This window comes from Oryctolagus cuniculus, chromosome 12, assembly GCF_051225735.1.
Source record: "Oryctolagus cuniculus isolate XC-2025 breed Fujian yellow rabbit chromosome 12, ASM5122573v1, whole genome shotgun sequence".
NCBI lineage: Eukaryota > Metazoa > Chordata > Mammalia > Lagomorpha > Leporidae > Oryctolagus > Oryctolagus cuniculus.
In genome coordinates, this window is record NC_142878.1 from 40,952,488 (window position 1) to 40,969,448 (window position 16,961).

The following is a 16,961-nucleotide window of genomic DNA, read 5'->3' on the forward strand; positions in this document are numbered from 1 at the left end:
CAAACACTACATCGTTTGCCGATGCCTCCCATGTGCGTTAGCCGACGTTTGATGGGCAGTGGAGCAGCCGGACTTTAACCAGCACTCAGGTGGGATGTGGGCATCTCAGGCAGCCACTTAAACCTGTTGTGCCACAATGCCAACCCCTAAATATTGCTTTTCTAATTCCCTCACTCATACATTTTGATTAGCCCTCTACTGTGTTACCAAAACCTTGGTCCCTTGGGGCCAGTGCTGTGGCAGCAGCAGGTTAACGCCCTGGCCTGAAGCGCCGGCATCCCATATGGGCGCAGGTTCGAGACCCGGCTGCTCTACTTCCGATCCAGCTCTCTGCTATAGCCTAGGAAAGCAGTGGAAGATGGCCCAAGTCCTTGGGCCCCTGCACCCGGGTGGGAGACCTGGAAGAAGTTCCTGGATCCTGGCCTCAGATCGGCACAAGGATCGGCACAAACCGAGTCTTCCAACTTTGAGGCTTCCAGGATCCCTGGAACTCTCAAAGGATGAGACTCTGAACTTGTTAAAATAACAGCTGTTTGAGTCAATTCAAATTATGTAAAGTGCATTACAATGTTGTAAATGATGTCAGACCTATGTTGTATTCATGTTTTTGCTTTCCAGCTAAAGTGGTCTTATAAAAATGAGAGTAAATTCTGTGTATACAAGCCTTTATGTTCTTAACTAAAGTAAGTCAATACAGATTGGTTCAGAAAATTGGGTTAATCCAAACGCCCTTCAGTTTGTTTGGGTCCCTTGCTCAGTTTTACGTGTCTTTTATATGCATTAAACTTGTTTCTTTTAAAGATGAAGATTTTTTCAAAGTTGTGAACATGCACTAGTGCACACGTTTGCTGTTCAGGAGGTGTCATCCTTATTAGTTACTTAAAAGCGTGGAAATGTAATTTTGATTTTTAATTCAGATAACAGTGTGCTATTTATTCATTAATATCTCAGTGTTTTAAGTCATCTAGACATTGGTGCTAAGTAAAACATGGGAAAATGAGACTGAGCTTGTTAGCATGCGTTCTCATAGGCTGTCCATACATGACAATTCAAGACTATGTAAAAGGAACTACGGGTGTAAGTTTCAGAAGGTGTGAGCAAATCACAAAAAGTTTTAAAAAGTTTACGATTTTAAAATATTGTTTACAGGGTTTTCTATAAGTTCAGTGTTAATACCAAAATTACACTGACCTAAAGTTGAAGTCTGATCTTCTGTTACAACAATGTTTTGTTTTGTTTTTAAGTGTACTAATGTTAGTAAATATCTGGAAATGGTCTCAATCGCAAATCTTAAAATCTGTTTTTGCAAAAACTGCAACGTCTCTTTTTGACAGTGTCTGCCCAATTGGTTACTCTGCCATTTCTAGAGTTAGGTCCTGTAAGCTCTTTTCGACTCTGTTAAATAGTTCTGAGTTATGTGATGATTTCGTGTGCTAATTCATATGTTCAAGGTTTTTATTTCTGGTTTATTCGAAAACAAGAGACATAGAATTCATGTTCTGCCAAAGTAATCTATTGTGTACTGTTTCTGTTAAGTTCAGATTGATGAAAAGCATTAAGTCTTAAAAAGTTGCGTTAAATATCGTTATGACTAGATCTGGTCTAAAAGTGTCAGCCGGTGCTGCGGCTCACTTGGCTAATCCTCCGCCTGCAGTGCCGGCACCCCAGGTTCTAGTCCCGGTTGGGACTCTGGATTCTGTCCCGGTTGCTCCTCTTCCAGGCCAGCTCTCTGCTGTGGCCAGGGAAGTGCAGTGGAGGATGGCCCAAGTGCTTGGGCCCTCACCCCATGGGAGACCAGGAGAGGCACCTGGCTCCTGGCTTCAGATCGGCACAGTGCACTGGCTGCAGCAGCCATTTGGGGGGTGAACCAACAGAAAAAGGAAGACCTTTCTCTCTGTCTGTCTCTCTCTCACCGTCTAACTCTGCCTGTCCAAAAAACAAAACAAACAAAAAAACTATAAGATAGTGTTACAGCTAGATTGATTTTTTCTGTGTACATGGTAAATGGGCAGAACTCCCCTTTTAAACCAAATTGCGGGGGAAGATAGGAAGTTGTACTGATGACCTCGAAGTATGGAAACAGGTCACCACAGTTGATCTTACCTAAAAGGTCATTTTTCTCCTCATCGACATGGTCTTAACATGGTTTTTTAACTTTTAACTTTGTGCTCGCTTCGGCAGCACATATACTAAAATTGGAACGATACAGAGAAGATTAGCATGGCCCCTGCGCAAGGATGACATGCAAATTCGTGAAGCATTCCATATTAAAAAAAAATTTTTTTTAACTTTTACTAAGTGTCAGAATTTGCCCATGACCATAGTTTTCTTTTCTTTTCTTTTCTTTCTTCTTCTTCTTCTTCTTCTTCTTCTTCTTCTTCTTTTTTTTTTTTTTTTTGACAGGCAGAGTGGACAGTGAGAGAGAGTAGACAGAGAGAAAAGTCTTCCTTTACCGTTGGTTCACCCTCCAATGGCCGCCGTGGCTGGCGCACTCAGCCGGGGCACCGCGCTGATCTGATGGCAGGAGCCAGGTACTTATCCTGGTCTCCCATGGGGTGCAGGGCCCAAGCACTTGGGCCATCCTCCACTGCACTTCCCTGGCCACAGCAGAGAGCTGGCCTGGAAGAGGAGCAACCGGGACAGAATCCAGAGTCCCAACCGGGACTAGAACCTGGGGTGCCGGCACTGCAGGCGGAGGATTAGCCAAGTGAGCCATGGCACCGGCCCCATGACCATAGTTTTCTATGCCACTCTGATGATATTAAAGAAATTTTCAAAAATCAAGGTTGGGGCCACACCAGCGCACTGCACTGGCCACAGCGGCCATTGGGGTGTGAACTCACAGAAAAAGGAAGACCTTTCTCTCTATCTCTCTCTCTCTCTCACTGTCCACTTTGCCTGTCAAAAAAAAAAAAAAATCAAGGTTGGGTTCAGCACCCCCTTGACTGACTTCATAGAGGCTGCCTCCATGGTCTACTTCATTAGAGACCAGAACATGGAGCAAGCTAGCAGCAGGAGTGATGTAGGGATAGGCAACAGGCCAATCAATGGCTGTTCTGCACGGTGATCTGCCATCAAGGAGACCCTCAAGGCCAGTGCACCCCAAACGGCACCTGTTGCTGATATGAGGAGCCGGGGCATTGGGCAAGCAGCTGTCGTGACAGAAACCGCCTTCTGTCAGCTCTGCCAAGAGCAAGGCCACTGGACACGGAACTGCCCTGGGGGTCGAAGAACTCCTGGTTCGGAACCGCAGACGCTGTGGCCCTGAGCTAAAAAGCTTTTGGCTCTGCCCAGCCTCTGCCCAGCTTCCAACTCTAGCCACTGCTATTGAGGGGATGGCTGAGGGTCAGTGAAACGTAAGTTGCCTATTTGTACCAGCCTCCTATTCAGCTCTCCTCCTAGTCCAGCCATGTAATGCAAGTCAACAGGGTGCCTCCCTTAAGGAGATTCACATCTCTTGAAATTCTCCTCCAGCACCCGATGGATAGGTCTGGGACTCACATACCCAGCCAGGCCTTAAAAGTCTATCCAAATAGTATTAAGCTTAGAAAGCCCTTCCTGCCAGTTACTAAAAAACAAAAAAACAAACAAAACAAAAACAAAAACAAACAAAAAAAAACAGCTAACTTATAGTCCTGCACCTATTTGGACAGCTCCTCACTTAATGGGCCTATCTCTTGAGGGGGGTGCACAATAATCTAAAATGTAGATGATTAAATGTAAATGATTTGCTAGTCTGTTTTCTTCCCCAGCCTGAGACTCTAGTCTTGTACATTGGCTTAACTTCCTAGCAAAACTAGCTACTAGATATCCAAAGGAAAAAAAAGAGCATAGCCAGTCCATTAGAGTGTTGATTATTTAACCCTTATCCTCATCCCTGGGGAGAAAAAACCTGCCCCAGAGAGGATATGGGCCATGCAGCAAACTCCTACTTCTGCAAACTTCAGGCAGTCCCAGCTTTTCCCTAACATGTAACAGATAGCACAGTTCCTAAACCAGGTTCTCGACAGGGAGCCAAAGCAGAGCCCCCTCCTTTGGAAGAAAGAGCAAACCACAGCCTCTGCTCAGCTAACGGATGCTATGACTAAAGCCCCCAGGACTGCCAAACCCAGAGAAACCCTACCAGCTGTATATCACTGGGAATCAGGGAGTCACCTTAGGAGTGCTAACTCAGGATCTGGGACCTGTTAAGCAACCCATGGCCTACTTTTCTAAAACCTTAGACATGGTTGCACAAGGATGGCCTTACTGCCTAAGGATAATAGCAGCAGCTGCCTTGCTGACAGAGGAGGCATGTAAAATTACATTGGGACAAGATATCGTCCTTTATACCTCACATCAAATAAATTCTCTATTAGAGAAAAAGGGCTCTCACTGGCTCACAGATAGTAGAATATTAAAATATCAGGTCCTCCTTCTAGAAAACCCTCAGGTAAAAATAATGCATTGCTCCACTTTAAATCCAGCTACCTTGATGCCAGTTCCAGGGGAAAGTAGTCCCCTCCACTCCTGTACTGAGGCTATAGACTTGATCTATGTCAGCAGAAGGACCCAAAAGACAGCCCCCTGACTAACGCAGATGGAGTTTGGTTCACAGATGGAAGCAGCGTTGTCAGATGGGACCGGCTTCTCAGGGTATGCAATAGTTACAGCATGGCACGCTACTGAAGCTCTGCTCTGCCCCCAGGAATTTCTGCTCAGTTAGCAGAACTGATTGCCTTAACTAGAGCTCTAGAACTAGGTAAGGACAAGAGAAAATAACTCCCAGGGGTCTCAACCTCCACTTTTAATTAACCCTATGCAGTGAAAGGGATCTTACCTGGGGAAGGCTGGCAAATAGATAGGTACCTGTTTGTACTTATAGACACCTTTACTGGATGGGTAGAAGCCACCCAACCGAACTGAAAGAGCTCAGGAAGTGACCAAAATTCTCCTGAACTTCTGAAGGAAGTTATTCCACGCTTTGGTCTCCCAAAATCTTTACAAAGTGACAGTGGGCCTTCCTTCATCTCTCAGATTACACAAGGGATTTGTAAGGCCCTAGGAATAACTGGGCACCTTCACTCTGCATGGAGACCTCTGTCTTCCGGTAAGGTAGAAAGAGCCAACCAGACTCTATGGAAAACAACACAAGTACAGAAATGTGCACTTGGTAAGAAAGGTTAAGAAGGAAAGAGTGTTCTTGGTAAGGAAGGTTAAGAAGGAAAGAGTTCTTTTGAATAAAGAAAGGACATGGCTTGTAGGAATGACTTCATCCTGACGTCTAGTTTACTCTAGACTGGAATGGAAATGATGGAATGTTTCAGGTAAGTTGAAGAGGGTGTATGGAACTCACAAAAGGTTATGAAATAAAAAATATTGGATATGCTAACTGCCACTCAGGGAGATATCTGTGCCATGTTCCAGGAAGATGTTGTTTCTGGGTAAATCAGACTGGACAGGTACAAACCCAAATTCGTACTTTCCTGGACAAAGCCAAAGAGCTCCAGGAGCAGGCCAAGCAGGGCTGGGATTTCTGGCCTGACATCTGGTCATGGAAATCCTGGCTATTTCCTCTCCTTGGCCCTCTAACTTCTGTAATCTTGATGCTTCTCTTTGGACTGTGTGTTTTCAATGCCCTTGTTCATTTTATCTCCAACAGAATAAAAGCTGCTGAACTCCAAATGGTTGTCAGACAAGGCTTCTAGCCCATTCCATTGGATGACCTGAGCAGCCCTCTGGACCAAGCAGGACAGTCATTCCAAGGCCACTGTTGCAACCATAGGACAGACAGCGAGAGGAAATACCCATTTCCTTCTCAACACCCACGTGTCAGCTTTGAAGAAGCTACAGAAGACAGAACTCCACCCATTACCCCAAAAATAATTTTGGGTATTCCTCTTGAGGGGGGAATGTTAGGTAGGAAGTCAGATATGAGCTTATGTGTGTGTGACAAAGGCATAAGGAGACATCTAGGTCCAGCATATGCATCTCAGAATTATCCTGATAACCTTCCAGGTGCAGCCCAGGATCTGCACTTCAAACATCCTGCCCCAGATCCTGATCTTCCAGGGGGTCCTGCTCATCCTTCCCCTAACCCAGGGAGACGCCAGCCAGGCTTCCTCCTGTCTGATAACTTCAGGGGGAAAACTCAGAAAGGAATTTTTAGTACTTACATCCAAAAAGTCCTTTGTTCCAGGAGAAGAAGATGTGGGAAGACAAGACCCATCCCCTTAAAAAACCCCAGCCTCAACCAGACTGCGTGCTCAGCCCTCTGCTTTCTGCTGAGCTGCCCGCCTGGCCTGCCCAGGTGTATTCTCTCCACTCAACCATGTAACCCCTCTCACCCCCAGTCTGAGTGACTGGGCACTCTCTCTCACGTTCTGTCTGGAGAGGTGCCCACCTGTTCTTATGGATGTTCCTGCCCTAATAAACTTTGCTATTTCCTTTCCACTTACTCTCTGTCTCATGCCTGAATTCTTTCTTTCTTTTTTTTTTTAAATTTTTAAAAATTTTTTTATTTTTTTATTTTTATTTTTTGACAGGCAGAGTGGACAGTGAGAGAGAGAGAGAGAGAGAGAGAGAGAAAGGTCTTCCTTTGCTGTTGGTTCACCCTCCAATGGCTGCCACGGCTGGTGCGCTGCGGCCGGCACACCGCGCTGATCCAATGGCAGGAGCCAGGTACTTATCCTGGTATCCCATGGGGTGCAGGGCCCAAGCACTTGGGCCATCCTCCACTGCACTCCCTGGCCATAGCAGAGAGCTGGCCTGGAAGAGGGGCAACTGGGACAGAATCCGGCACCCTGACCGGGACTAGAACCCGGTGTACCGGTGCCGCAAGACGGAGGATTAGCCTAGTTAGCCGTGGCGCCAGCCCTGAATTCTTTCTTGTGCAAAGACAAGAACTCTGCAGTTCTCCAGTAACACTTGGGCCCCTGAACCCACGTGGGAAACCTGGAAGAAGCTCCTGGCTCTTGGCTTCCAATCAGCACGGCTCCGGCGTTGTGGTCAACAGGGGAGTGAACCATCAGATGGAAGACCTCTCTCTTTCTCTCTCTCTGCCTCTCCTCTCTCTGTGTAACTCTGACTTACAAATAAATAAATAAATATTAAAAAACAAAAAAACAAACAAAAAACAAACAAAAAAAACCAAAACCAAAAACAAAACCTTGGTCCCTACACCTGGTACCAAATCAAAGAACAAAGTTTGATAGTGGCCAGCGCTGCTGCTCAATAGGCTAATCCTCCACATGTGGCGCCGGCACACCGGGTTCTAGTCCTGGTTGGGGTGCCAGATTTTTGTCCCGGTTGCTCCTCTTCCAGGCCAACTCTCTGCTGTGGCCAGGGAGTGCAGTGGAGGATGGCCAAGTGCTTGGGCCCTGCACCCCATGGGAGACCAGGAGAAGCACCTTGCTCCTGCCATCTGATCAGCGCGGTGCGCCAGCCGCGGCAGCCATTGGAGGGTGATCCAACGGCAAAGGAAGACCCTTCTCTCTGTCTCTCTCTCACTGTCCACTCTGCCTGTCAAAAATAAAAAAGTTTGATGGTAAAAGGACAGAATAAAGTTATTAATATATCAATACACGAGGAGGCAGCAGACATCTGAATCTCAAGACTAGTGTCCCTTTCACTGAGGCAGGTCTGCTTTTTTGTTTTTGGTCTGGGGCTTTCTATTTTTTTCTTTTTTCTTTCTTTCTTTTTCCTTTATTCTTTTTTTTTTTTTCACCAGGCAGAGTTAGACGGTGAGAGAGAGACAGACAGAGAGAAAGGTCTTCCTTTTTCTGTTGGTTCACCCCCCAAATGGCTGCTGCAGCCAGTGCACTGTGCCGATCTGAAGCCAGGAGCCAGGTGCCTCTCCTGGTCTCCCATGGGGTGAGGGCCCAAGCACTTGGGCCATCCTCCACTGCACTTCCCTGGCCACAGCAGAGAGCTGGCCTGGAAGAGGAGCAACCGGGACAGAATCCAGAGTCCCAACCGGGACTAGAACCTGGGGTGCCGGCACTGCAGGCGGAGGATTAGCCAAGTGAGCCGCAGCACCGGCTGACACTTTTAGACCAGATCTAGTCATAACGATATTTAACGCAACTTTTTAAGACTTAATGCTTTTCATCAATCTGAACTTAACAGAAACAGTACACAATAGATTACTTTGGCAGAACATGAATTCTATGTCTCTTGTTTTCGAATAAACCAGAAATAAAAACCTTGAACATATGAATTAGCACACGAAATCATCACATAACTCAGAACTATTTAACAGAGTCGAAAAGAGCTTACAGGACCTAACTCTAGAAATGGCAGAGTAACCAATTGGGCAGACACTGTCAAAAAGAGACGTTGCAGTTTTTGCAAAAACAGATTTTAAGATTTGCGATTGAGACCATTTCCAGATATTTACTAACATTAGTACACTTAAAAACAAAACAAAACATTGTTGTAACAGAAGATCAGACTTCAACTTTAGGTCAGTGTAATTTTGGTATTAACACTGAACTTATAGAAAACCCTGTAAACAATATTTTAAAATCGTAAACTTTTTAAAACTTTTTGTGATTTGCTCACACCTTCTGAAACTTACACCCGTAGTTCCTTTTACATAGTCTTGAATTGTCATGTATGGACAGCCTATGAGAACGCATGCTAACAAGCTCAGTCTCATTTTCCCATGTTTTACTTAGCACCAATGTCTAGATGACTTAAAACACTGAGATATTAATGAATAAATAGCACACTGTTATCTGAATTAAAAATCAAAATTACATTTCCACGCTTTTAAGTAACTAATAAGGATGACACCTCCTGAACAGCAAACGTGTGCACTAGTGCATGTTCACAACTTTGAAAAAATCTTCATCTTTAAAAGAAACAAGTTTAATGCATATAAAAGACACGTAAAACTGAGCAAGGGACCCAAACAAACTGAAGGGCGTTTGGATTAACCCAATTTTCTGAACCAATCTGTATTGACTTACTTTAGTTAAGAACATAAAGGCTTGTATACACAGAATTTACTCTCATTTTTATAAGACCACTTTAGCTGGAAAGCAAAAACATGAATACAACATAGGTCTGACATCATTTACAACATTGTAATGCACTTTACATAATTTGAATTGACTCAAACAGCTGTTATTTTAACAAGTTCAGAGTCTCATCCTTTGAGAGTTCCAGGGATCCTGGAAGCCTCAAAGTTGGAAGACTCGGTTTGTGCCGATCCTTGTGCCGATCTGAGGCCAGGATCCAGGAACTTCTTCCAGGTCTCCCACCCGGGTGCAGGGGCCCAAGGACTTGGGCCATCTTCCACTGCTTTCCTAGGCTATAGCAGAGAGCTGGATCGGAAGTAGAGCAGCCGGGTCTCGAACCTGCGCCCATATGGGATGCCGGCGCTTCAGGCCAGGGCGTTAACCTGCTGCTGCCACAGCACTGGCCCCAAGGGACCAAGGTTTTGGTAACACAGTAGAGGGCTAATCAAAATGTATGAGTGAGGGAATTAGAAAAGCAATATTTAGGGGTTGGCATTGTGGCACAACAGGTTTAAGTGGCTGCCTGAGATGCCCACATCCCACCTGAGTGCTGGTTAAAGTCCGGCTGCTCCACTGCCCATCAAACGTCGGCTAACGCACATGGGAGGCATCGGCAAACGATGTAGTGTTTGGGCTCCTGCTCCCACAAAGGAGATCCAGATGGAGTTTCAGGAGCCTGGCTTCGACATGGCACATCCTACCGTTGGTAGCCACTGGGCAGTGAACAGCAGATGGCAGATCTGTGTGTGTGTGTCACTCTGATGCTCTGCCTTTCAAATAAATGAAAAATTTAAAAACAAAAGGGTGAGCCCAGACTGTGAAGTGGGGGGAGGGGTTTGGCAGGTGGGTGGCCCCTGTGGTGCAGTGGGTTACCGCAGCATCCCAAATCCGGATGCCAGTTCGAGTCCCTGCTGCAATGCTTACCATGCAGCTTGCTGCTAGGGCACATGGTGTTATATTCGGAACAGCAAGTACAGAACATGGCAAACTTTTGGCTGAATTATGGAAGGCAAGGGCCTTGTCCTAAGGGAGACAAGACACCTTCACCCCGCCTCTCCAAAACATACGCAGACCAGACAAGAGAGACACAGGAGCACACACCGAGCGCTGCTAGCTGGGATCTGCTTTCTCCCACGGCTTCTCAGAGAAGCCGTGGGTGCCCGGCACTGGCGCGGCACCCTGCTCCCGCCCGGCCTCGCGGGTCTCTCGGTCCGACCCTCGTTTCCGCGGACAGACCGCGCTCCGCCGGCCAGAGGGCAGCCGAGGGAGAGGCCACCCGGGGCAGCGTCGGGAGGGCCGCCGCGCGGGGCTGCGGCTCCTTCCCCGGGGGCGAAGTCGGACGGAGCCGGCGAGGAAATCCAGCCGCTTCTACTTTCGAGCCTCGGGCTCCGAGAGGGGAGGAGAGGGGAGGAGGGGGACGAGAGGGACGAGAGGGACGAGAGGGACGAGAGGGACGAGAGGGGACGCGCTCGGCGGGCTCCAGCCCGCCCCGCGCCCCTCCGGCTGGGGAGAGCGGGGCGGGGCCGCGGAGAGAAGGCGGGGCGTATGCAGATGAGAGGCGCGCGCAGAGGCTGCCGGTCGTGCGGGGTCCGGGCCTCCGAGCCCCGCGTGGGCAGCACGGCGGGGGCGTTCGTGGGGTTCCCGAGGGGCAGGGGGGCGGGCGGGGCCGGGAGGGGCCGAGGGCCGCGTGCGTGAAGTGACCGTGCGCTGAGAGTGGGGCGGGCGCGAGGGTGTGGGCTGGGCCGGGCCGAGCAACTCATACTTACCTGGCAGGGGAGATACCATGATCACGAAGGTGGTTTTCCCAGGGCGAGGCTTATCCATTGCACTCCGGATGTGCTGACCCCTGCGATTTCCCCAAATGTGGGAAACTCGACTGCATAATTTGTGGTAGTGGGGGACTGCGTTCGCGCTCTCCCCTGGTTTTCTGCGGTTGCTAAAAATAGTGCTGCGCTGGGAAATGATTGGGTTGACGCCAAAGCATCCTGCTTCTACAGGATGCGCGGAGGGTCAAGACGAGTGCTGCGGTTGTAGGTATTAACTGAGTTGTGGCACCAGCACTCTCGTGGGAACAACGTCGTTCATGACTGCAGTTTTTATGGTGTTCCTAGGAAAGAGGCGCAGCCTACGGATTGTGTGAGGTCGATCTCACGACACAGCTTCCCTCCAGCGATGCTTAACTAAAATCTTTTTTGTGCGCAGGCCTGCTTCCCCGGAGCTCACCACCCCCGGGAAAAATGCTTACAGAAGCGAGGAAAATTTTCCGCTACTAATTTTTTGAAATAAATATAAGGGAGGATGTGTGTATTTTAAATTTCTTATTTTAAGTGCAGAGTGAAGCGAGGAGGGGCGAGGGGGGCTAGAGGTCTTCCATCCACCGGTCCACTCCCCAAATGGCCGCAGGGCCGGAGCTAGGCTGATCCGGAGCCAGGAGCTTCTTCCGGGTCTCCCACCGTGCGCTGCGGGGGCCCGAGGACTTGGGCCATCTTCTACTACTTTCCCAGGCTCGGAAGTGGAGCAGCCGGGACTCGAGCTGGCGCCCATATGGGATGCCGGCGCTGCAGGCAGAGCTTAAACCCACTACACCATAGTGCCGACCCCGGGAGGTGGTTTTTCAGAAGGGTACTCATTCTGGGAGCCATGTGAATCCGAGACACAGTTGACCACTAAACAGACTTATAACGAGGATGACAGGGAAGTACATAAACGTTCCCGACTGAATTCGCAAAGCTCTGCTCTCCGGTTCTGCTTGCTCTTCTGTCCCTCTAGCGGCTGCATCCAAATTCCTTCTTGTTTCCACTTCATGTCCAGCGTTTGTGGCAAAATTCCATACTTGGGGCCAAGGGTGTGGGAACTCTCCTGTTTTCTTATCGTGTAGCGGAAAAGTTAAGAGAACTCAGTCCAACCAGAGGGGCCCATCATCATGCAAAACACAGAGGATTAGCTGCTAGCCTCTGAACTCCAGAGCACGATGTGCCGCCGCCTGGTTTCACAGGGATTCAAGGCTTCCCGGGACATAACTGCAATACTGCCAAACTGGAGTGAACTGCTGAGGGAGGGCTTGCTGTGTCAGCTGCAGGAAAAGTGTTACAAAGCGCACAGTGTGGGCATCACCTTGATTTTGCAGATGAACTTGTCTACCTACCGCACAGAACGAGAAAACCGAAATGAGGAAATCCAAAATCAGGGTCGACGGTTTGGGGGAGGGTAGTGTTGGATAGTGGGATCCAGCTTTTGCAGAGAGGAGACAGTCTGCACGGTGATGGCTGGGCAGATCCTCTGGTTGGGTCCCCAGCTCTTAAAGAGTAAGTTTTTCAAGTCACTCAGCTATCGTCATTTCCTCCACCGTGGGGATTCCAAAATTGGAAAAATCTTTCTGCTTGTTGTATCAGTATCATAAAAATTAAATGAGCCACTAGTGGAAGTCTACCTCGAAAGCTGCGATCAGGGGCCCGGTGTTGTGGCGTTGAGGGGAGAGCCTGCGTCCCATATGGGCGACAGTTCAAGTCCCGGCAGCTCCCCTTCCCATGCGGCCCCCTGCCGGCGCACCTGGGAAAGGCAGTGGAGGATGGCCCAAGTTCTTGGGCTCCTGCAGCCCACGTGGGAGACCGGGAAGAAGCTCCTGGCTTCGGCCTGGCTTGGCCCACCGCCATTGTGGACATGTGCAGCGAACCAGTGGATAGAAGACCTCTCTCCGTCACTAAAATAGATAAAATTGCTATTAGGCTGCAGACCAAATAGCATATTTCTCAGTTATGGGTGCCGTGGGCCCCGACAAGTACCTGGGTCCTTCAAAGGCTTAAACTTCTCCCCCGATTTATTTTGTTATCACGGCAACAAAAAGGAAAGGGGAAGAAAAAAAAAAAAAGTTGGATTTATGCCTCTCATGTGAAACCAGTGTGGGGGGGGGGGGAGGGGGGGGGTCTGTGGGCTGAGAGGGAGAGGCCCGTTAGACCAGACACCTGCAACTGCCAGGGTTGTGCCAGGCCAGAGCCAGGATCCAGGGACTCCATCCAGGCCTCCCGCGTGTCCTATGACCACTTGTGCCGTCTCAGGGCGCAGTTCAGCTGACTTCAGAAGCCCAGGCAACAGGTGTAACCCGCTGTGCCACACCAGCACACCCCCGGCGCCCCTTAGAGCGATCCAGAGCTGTCCTGCCCTCTACCTTGTTACGCGGGTGACTCCGTGTAGCAGTCCCACTGTGCGCGTCCAGTGCACTGGACAGTTCACACAGCGCGGGAGGCGTGGCCTTTCAAACGCGGAGACAGCCGGGTAAAGCGCCTGTGCAGGTTCCGTGCTACTGCGCCTGCGACGTGAGTGAGGCTTCTCCGGAACCGCTGTTTGCAAAGGAGATGTCCCTGAACGCGGAATCCCACGCGCCACACCCACCCCCACGCCGTGACACCTTGAACGCAGACACGGCCGCCGAACAGTACACGCACAGCCCAGGTCCACAGACGTACTGAAACACCGCGGCGAAGCCAAGAAAAGAACCTGTTTTTGGAACAACAATTGCCAGGGGAGAGCGCGAACGCAGTCCCCCACTACCACAAATTATGCAGTCGAGTTTCCCACATTTGGGGAAATCGCAGGGGTCAGCACATCCGGAGTGCAATGGATAAGCCTCGCCCTGGGAAAACCACCTTCGTGATCATGGTATCTCCCCTGCCAGGTAAGTATGAGTTGCCGCCCCCCCACCCGCCACACACCCTCGCGCCCGCCCCACTCTCAGCGCACGGTCACTTTCCGCACGCGGCCCTCGGCCCCTCCCGGCCCCGCCCGCCCCCCTGCCCCTCGGGAACCCCACGAACGCCCCCGCCGTGCTGCCCACGCGGGGCTCGGAGGCCCGGACCCCGCACGACCGGCAGCCTCTGCGCGCGCCTCTCATCTGCATGCGCCACGCCCCGTGTGGTGACGTCCCCGCCCACCCGCCTGGCCACCTGCTAAGGCGCTAGCGGGGAGCCCTTGGGCCCGGCATCTGGGGCCTGAAGCGCAGACCCGCGAAGACGGGGACCCCGCCGCCGGGCGGGCACGGGGACGCAGGGGGCAGAAAGGAAACCTGCGCCCGCGCTCTGTGCTCGCCGGTGCCGGCTCGGCTCCCAGGACCCGAACCCTCCGAGAAAGCCTGGTCCCGGGGGACGTTCAGGCCGGGCCGCGTCCGCGAGAGCCGGGGACGGGGACACCGCGGCGCAGGACCGGGGGCCTCCTCGGCCGCTACGAACGCCCGAAGGCGCGCGGACCCCGAGTTGGAAAGGGGAGAGGGAGAGCCCCGGACACCGCAGCCCGCGCCGCGCCGGGGTGAGCCCCGCGCCCTTTCGGCCGGTTCCGAGCTCGGGGGCGCCGACGTCCCCCGTGCCCAGCGCTGGGGCGTCTGGGGGCGAAAAGGCCTCTTGGGGTCACTTCCTAGTGGGGCGGGGCGCGGGAGAGAGGGCTGGGGAGTCCCCGAAAAGGCCGGCCGAGGTGCTACATCGGGGGGCCGCCGTGAGAAAATCGTGTGGGGAGAGACCTGCAGCGGCCAGGGGCTTGGTCCTGCGTGGGGCATCCCGCCCCCGGCTCAGAGCAAAGCCTGCTGCAGCGGAGGCCCAGGTGAGACAGCCCCACCCTGCCCCGGCCTCGACATCCAGGACAGGTGCACGAAACTCAAGTCCGCGAGGCGGTGGGGTTGGGGGACGATCCCCAGGGTCTTGTAGACCATCGCACGGCCCTAAACCCGAGTCAGCCGGGTTTTGACGCCAGCACGCCAGCACGCACCGCCACCCCCGTCATCACCTGGCTGCAAGGGTGAAAGCAGGGAGGCCAGTCAGGGGGCTTGCAGCTTCCGGGCAGCATGATGCGGGTTGAAGCTAGGCTGAGGACGGAAATAGGCAGAGGAGCCGGGCTGAGAAAAGCAGGGTCCTCGCCTCGTCTCGCCTTCTCCTGGCGCCTGTAAACGGTCGGGTTCCTCTACGGGGAGAGCAGGAGCCGGGCGGGAGGCCAGGGCGGAGGGTGGGGGACTGCGGCGGGAGCGCGCACGCGGGGCTTCAGGCCCATGGTGTTCAGAGTAATCGCCGCGGACGCGGACGCGGCGGTGTGTAGGGGCCCAGCTCGGCCGTCCCGGCGTGGGCGCGCGGGGCGGGAGGTGGGTGGGACACGCTCTCCTCGGCCAGCGCCTCGACAACTCACGCGCTGGCTCGGACAGGCTCAAGGACGCTCAAGGAGCTTCTCGGGGATTCCTGCCTCTCTGTGAGAGACCTGAGCCTGCATCAAGGCGCCGCTGTTTTAGACCAGGCCTCCATCTCGTAACTTGGGCCTGACCGGGCCCGGGACCCTAAGCCAAAAGCGCCTAAAAGAACAATAAGCTTGCCGGCGCTGCGGCTCACTAGGCTAATCCTCCACCTTGCGGCGCCGGCACACCGGGTTCTAGTCCCGGTCGGGGCGCCGGATTCTGTCCCGGTTGCCCCTCTTCCAGGCCAGCTCTCTGCTGTGGCCGGGGAAGTGCAGTGGAGGATGGCCCAAGTGCTTGGGCCCTGCACCCCATGGGAGACCAGGAGAAGTACCTGGCGGCCATTGGAGGGTGAACCAACGGCAAAGGAAGACGTTTCTCTCTCTCACTGTCCACTCTGCCTGTTCAAACAAACAAACAAAAACCCCAACAACATAATAAGCTCCCCTTGCGATAAAGTCCGCTAGCAACGGCCAATGAGCAGGTAGTAGGGCAATACCCAAAGTTAGTTCCAGGTGTCTTATCAGGCAGTGAAGGTGACTGATAACATCCTGAAACCCTGCAGTGTGGCTCCTACACCCTAGCGGCTCGGACCCTATACTTTAACCAATCATAGAAGGGCAAATATAAATTTAAAGCATAAGCCTATCAGGGGCCGGCATCCCATATGGGCGCCGGTTCCAGTCCCGGCTGCTCCTCTTCTGATCCAGCTCTCCGCTATGGCCTGGGAAAGCGGCAGAAGATGGCTCAGGTCCTTGGGCCCCTGCACCCGCGTGGGAGACCCAGAAAGAGCTCCTGGCTCCCGGCTTCGGATCAGCGCAGCTCTGGCCATTGCGGCTGTGGTGAAATGAGAAGGCCATGCCAAGATGGCCGCTGGCAAGCAAGCTCAGTTACTCAGGAATGGCTTCGAAACCCCCCTGGCAACAGGCTGTGATTGGCTAGGGCATAGGCCACCCCTTGACCGGACTGGCTGCCTTGGCTATTTAAGCCGCTGTACCAACTGAAAGAAAGGAGTCTGTGGGCTGCTCCCCTCGGGCCCACTGTCACCCGAGTCCCGGGGTCTGTGTGGTGACTCCGCGCCTCTTGCCCTCACCACACTCCTCCTCTCCTCCAGCAACATCTGGCGCCCCAACGTGACTGAGAGAGAGAGTCGAGTCGGCGAGGTAAGTGGGCCCCTCGGTGTTTGTCGCTTCTCTCGCTTCTCGGCTCCTCCTTTTACTTTCGGTTCGCCCGGCGAATTCACATAAGGGACTGATCATCCCAGAATTCAGAACCAAGTCACCTTCCCTCACTCGAGAGAGGTGATGCTCCGGAGACACCGTGTGGGCATACGGCCTTGCCTAACGAATCAAGGAAGTCCCCCGCTACGCACAGGGCATACGTACGATCTGATACACCGCTGTAGTCTAACGTAGGGAACCCCCTGCAGGAAGCCATCAGCCGCTGAGGTGCTAGGAATTTGCTTTGTCAGGGCAGCAGTGCTGTGCGTGTCTTTCCTTTGGCTAGAGTTGGCGTGGCGCGCCGCTCTTAAGCGCTCAAACATGGGAAACATACCCCCCCTCTCAGAAGCGCACACAGATTACCAGACATAGTGAACCTGTGAGTGATGAGAGCCTGTCACTCCAGGCCTCTGCTTCACAGGCAACAGTTGATGACTTAGGGAGAGAGAGCTCCGACAGTGAAAATGACAATGTAGCAAACAATGTAGCAATGCCTGGTCAGCCGACCTGGAGGCAGTAACCCACGCGAGGTCATCC

The 16,961-nt window shown here is 52.1% G+C and overlaps 3 non-coding genes across 3 annotated transcripts; 2 read left to right on the top strand and 1 right to left on the bottom strand.

The window, feature by feature from the left end:
- Positions 1-2,165: 2,165 nt before the first annotated feature.
- Positions 2,166-2,272, top strand: LOC127483871 (U6 spliceosomal RNA). Its single transcript, XR_007910665.1, has one exon. It is a non-coding gene; the product is annotated as a U6 spliceosomal RNA (small nuclear RNA).
- Positions 2,273-10,760: 8,488 nt separating this feature from the next.
- LOC149123010 (U1 spliceosomal RNA) lies at positions 10,761-10,924 on the top strand. The gene has a single exon (XR_016218766.1). It is a non-coding gene; the product is annotated as a U1 spliceosomal RNA (small nuclear RNA).
- Positions 10,925-13,518: 2,594 nt separating this feature from the next.
- Positions 13,519-13,682, bottom strand: LOC138844633 (U1 spliceosomal RNA). The gene has a single exon (XR_016218767.1). It is a non-coding gene; the product is annotated as a U1 spliceosomal RNA (small nuclear RNA).
- Positions 13,683-16,961: the final 3,279 nt, after the last annotated feature.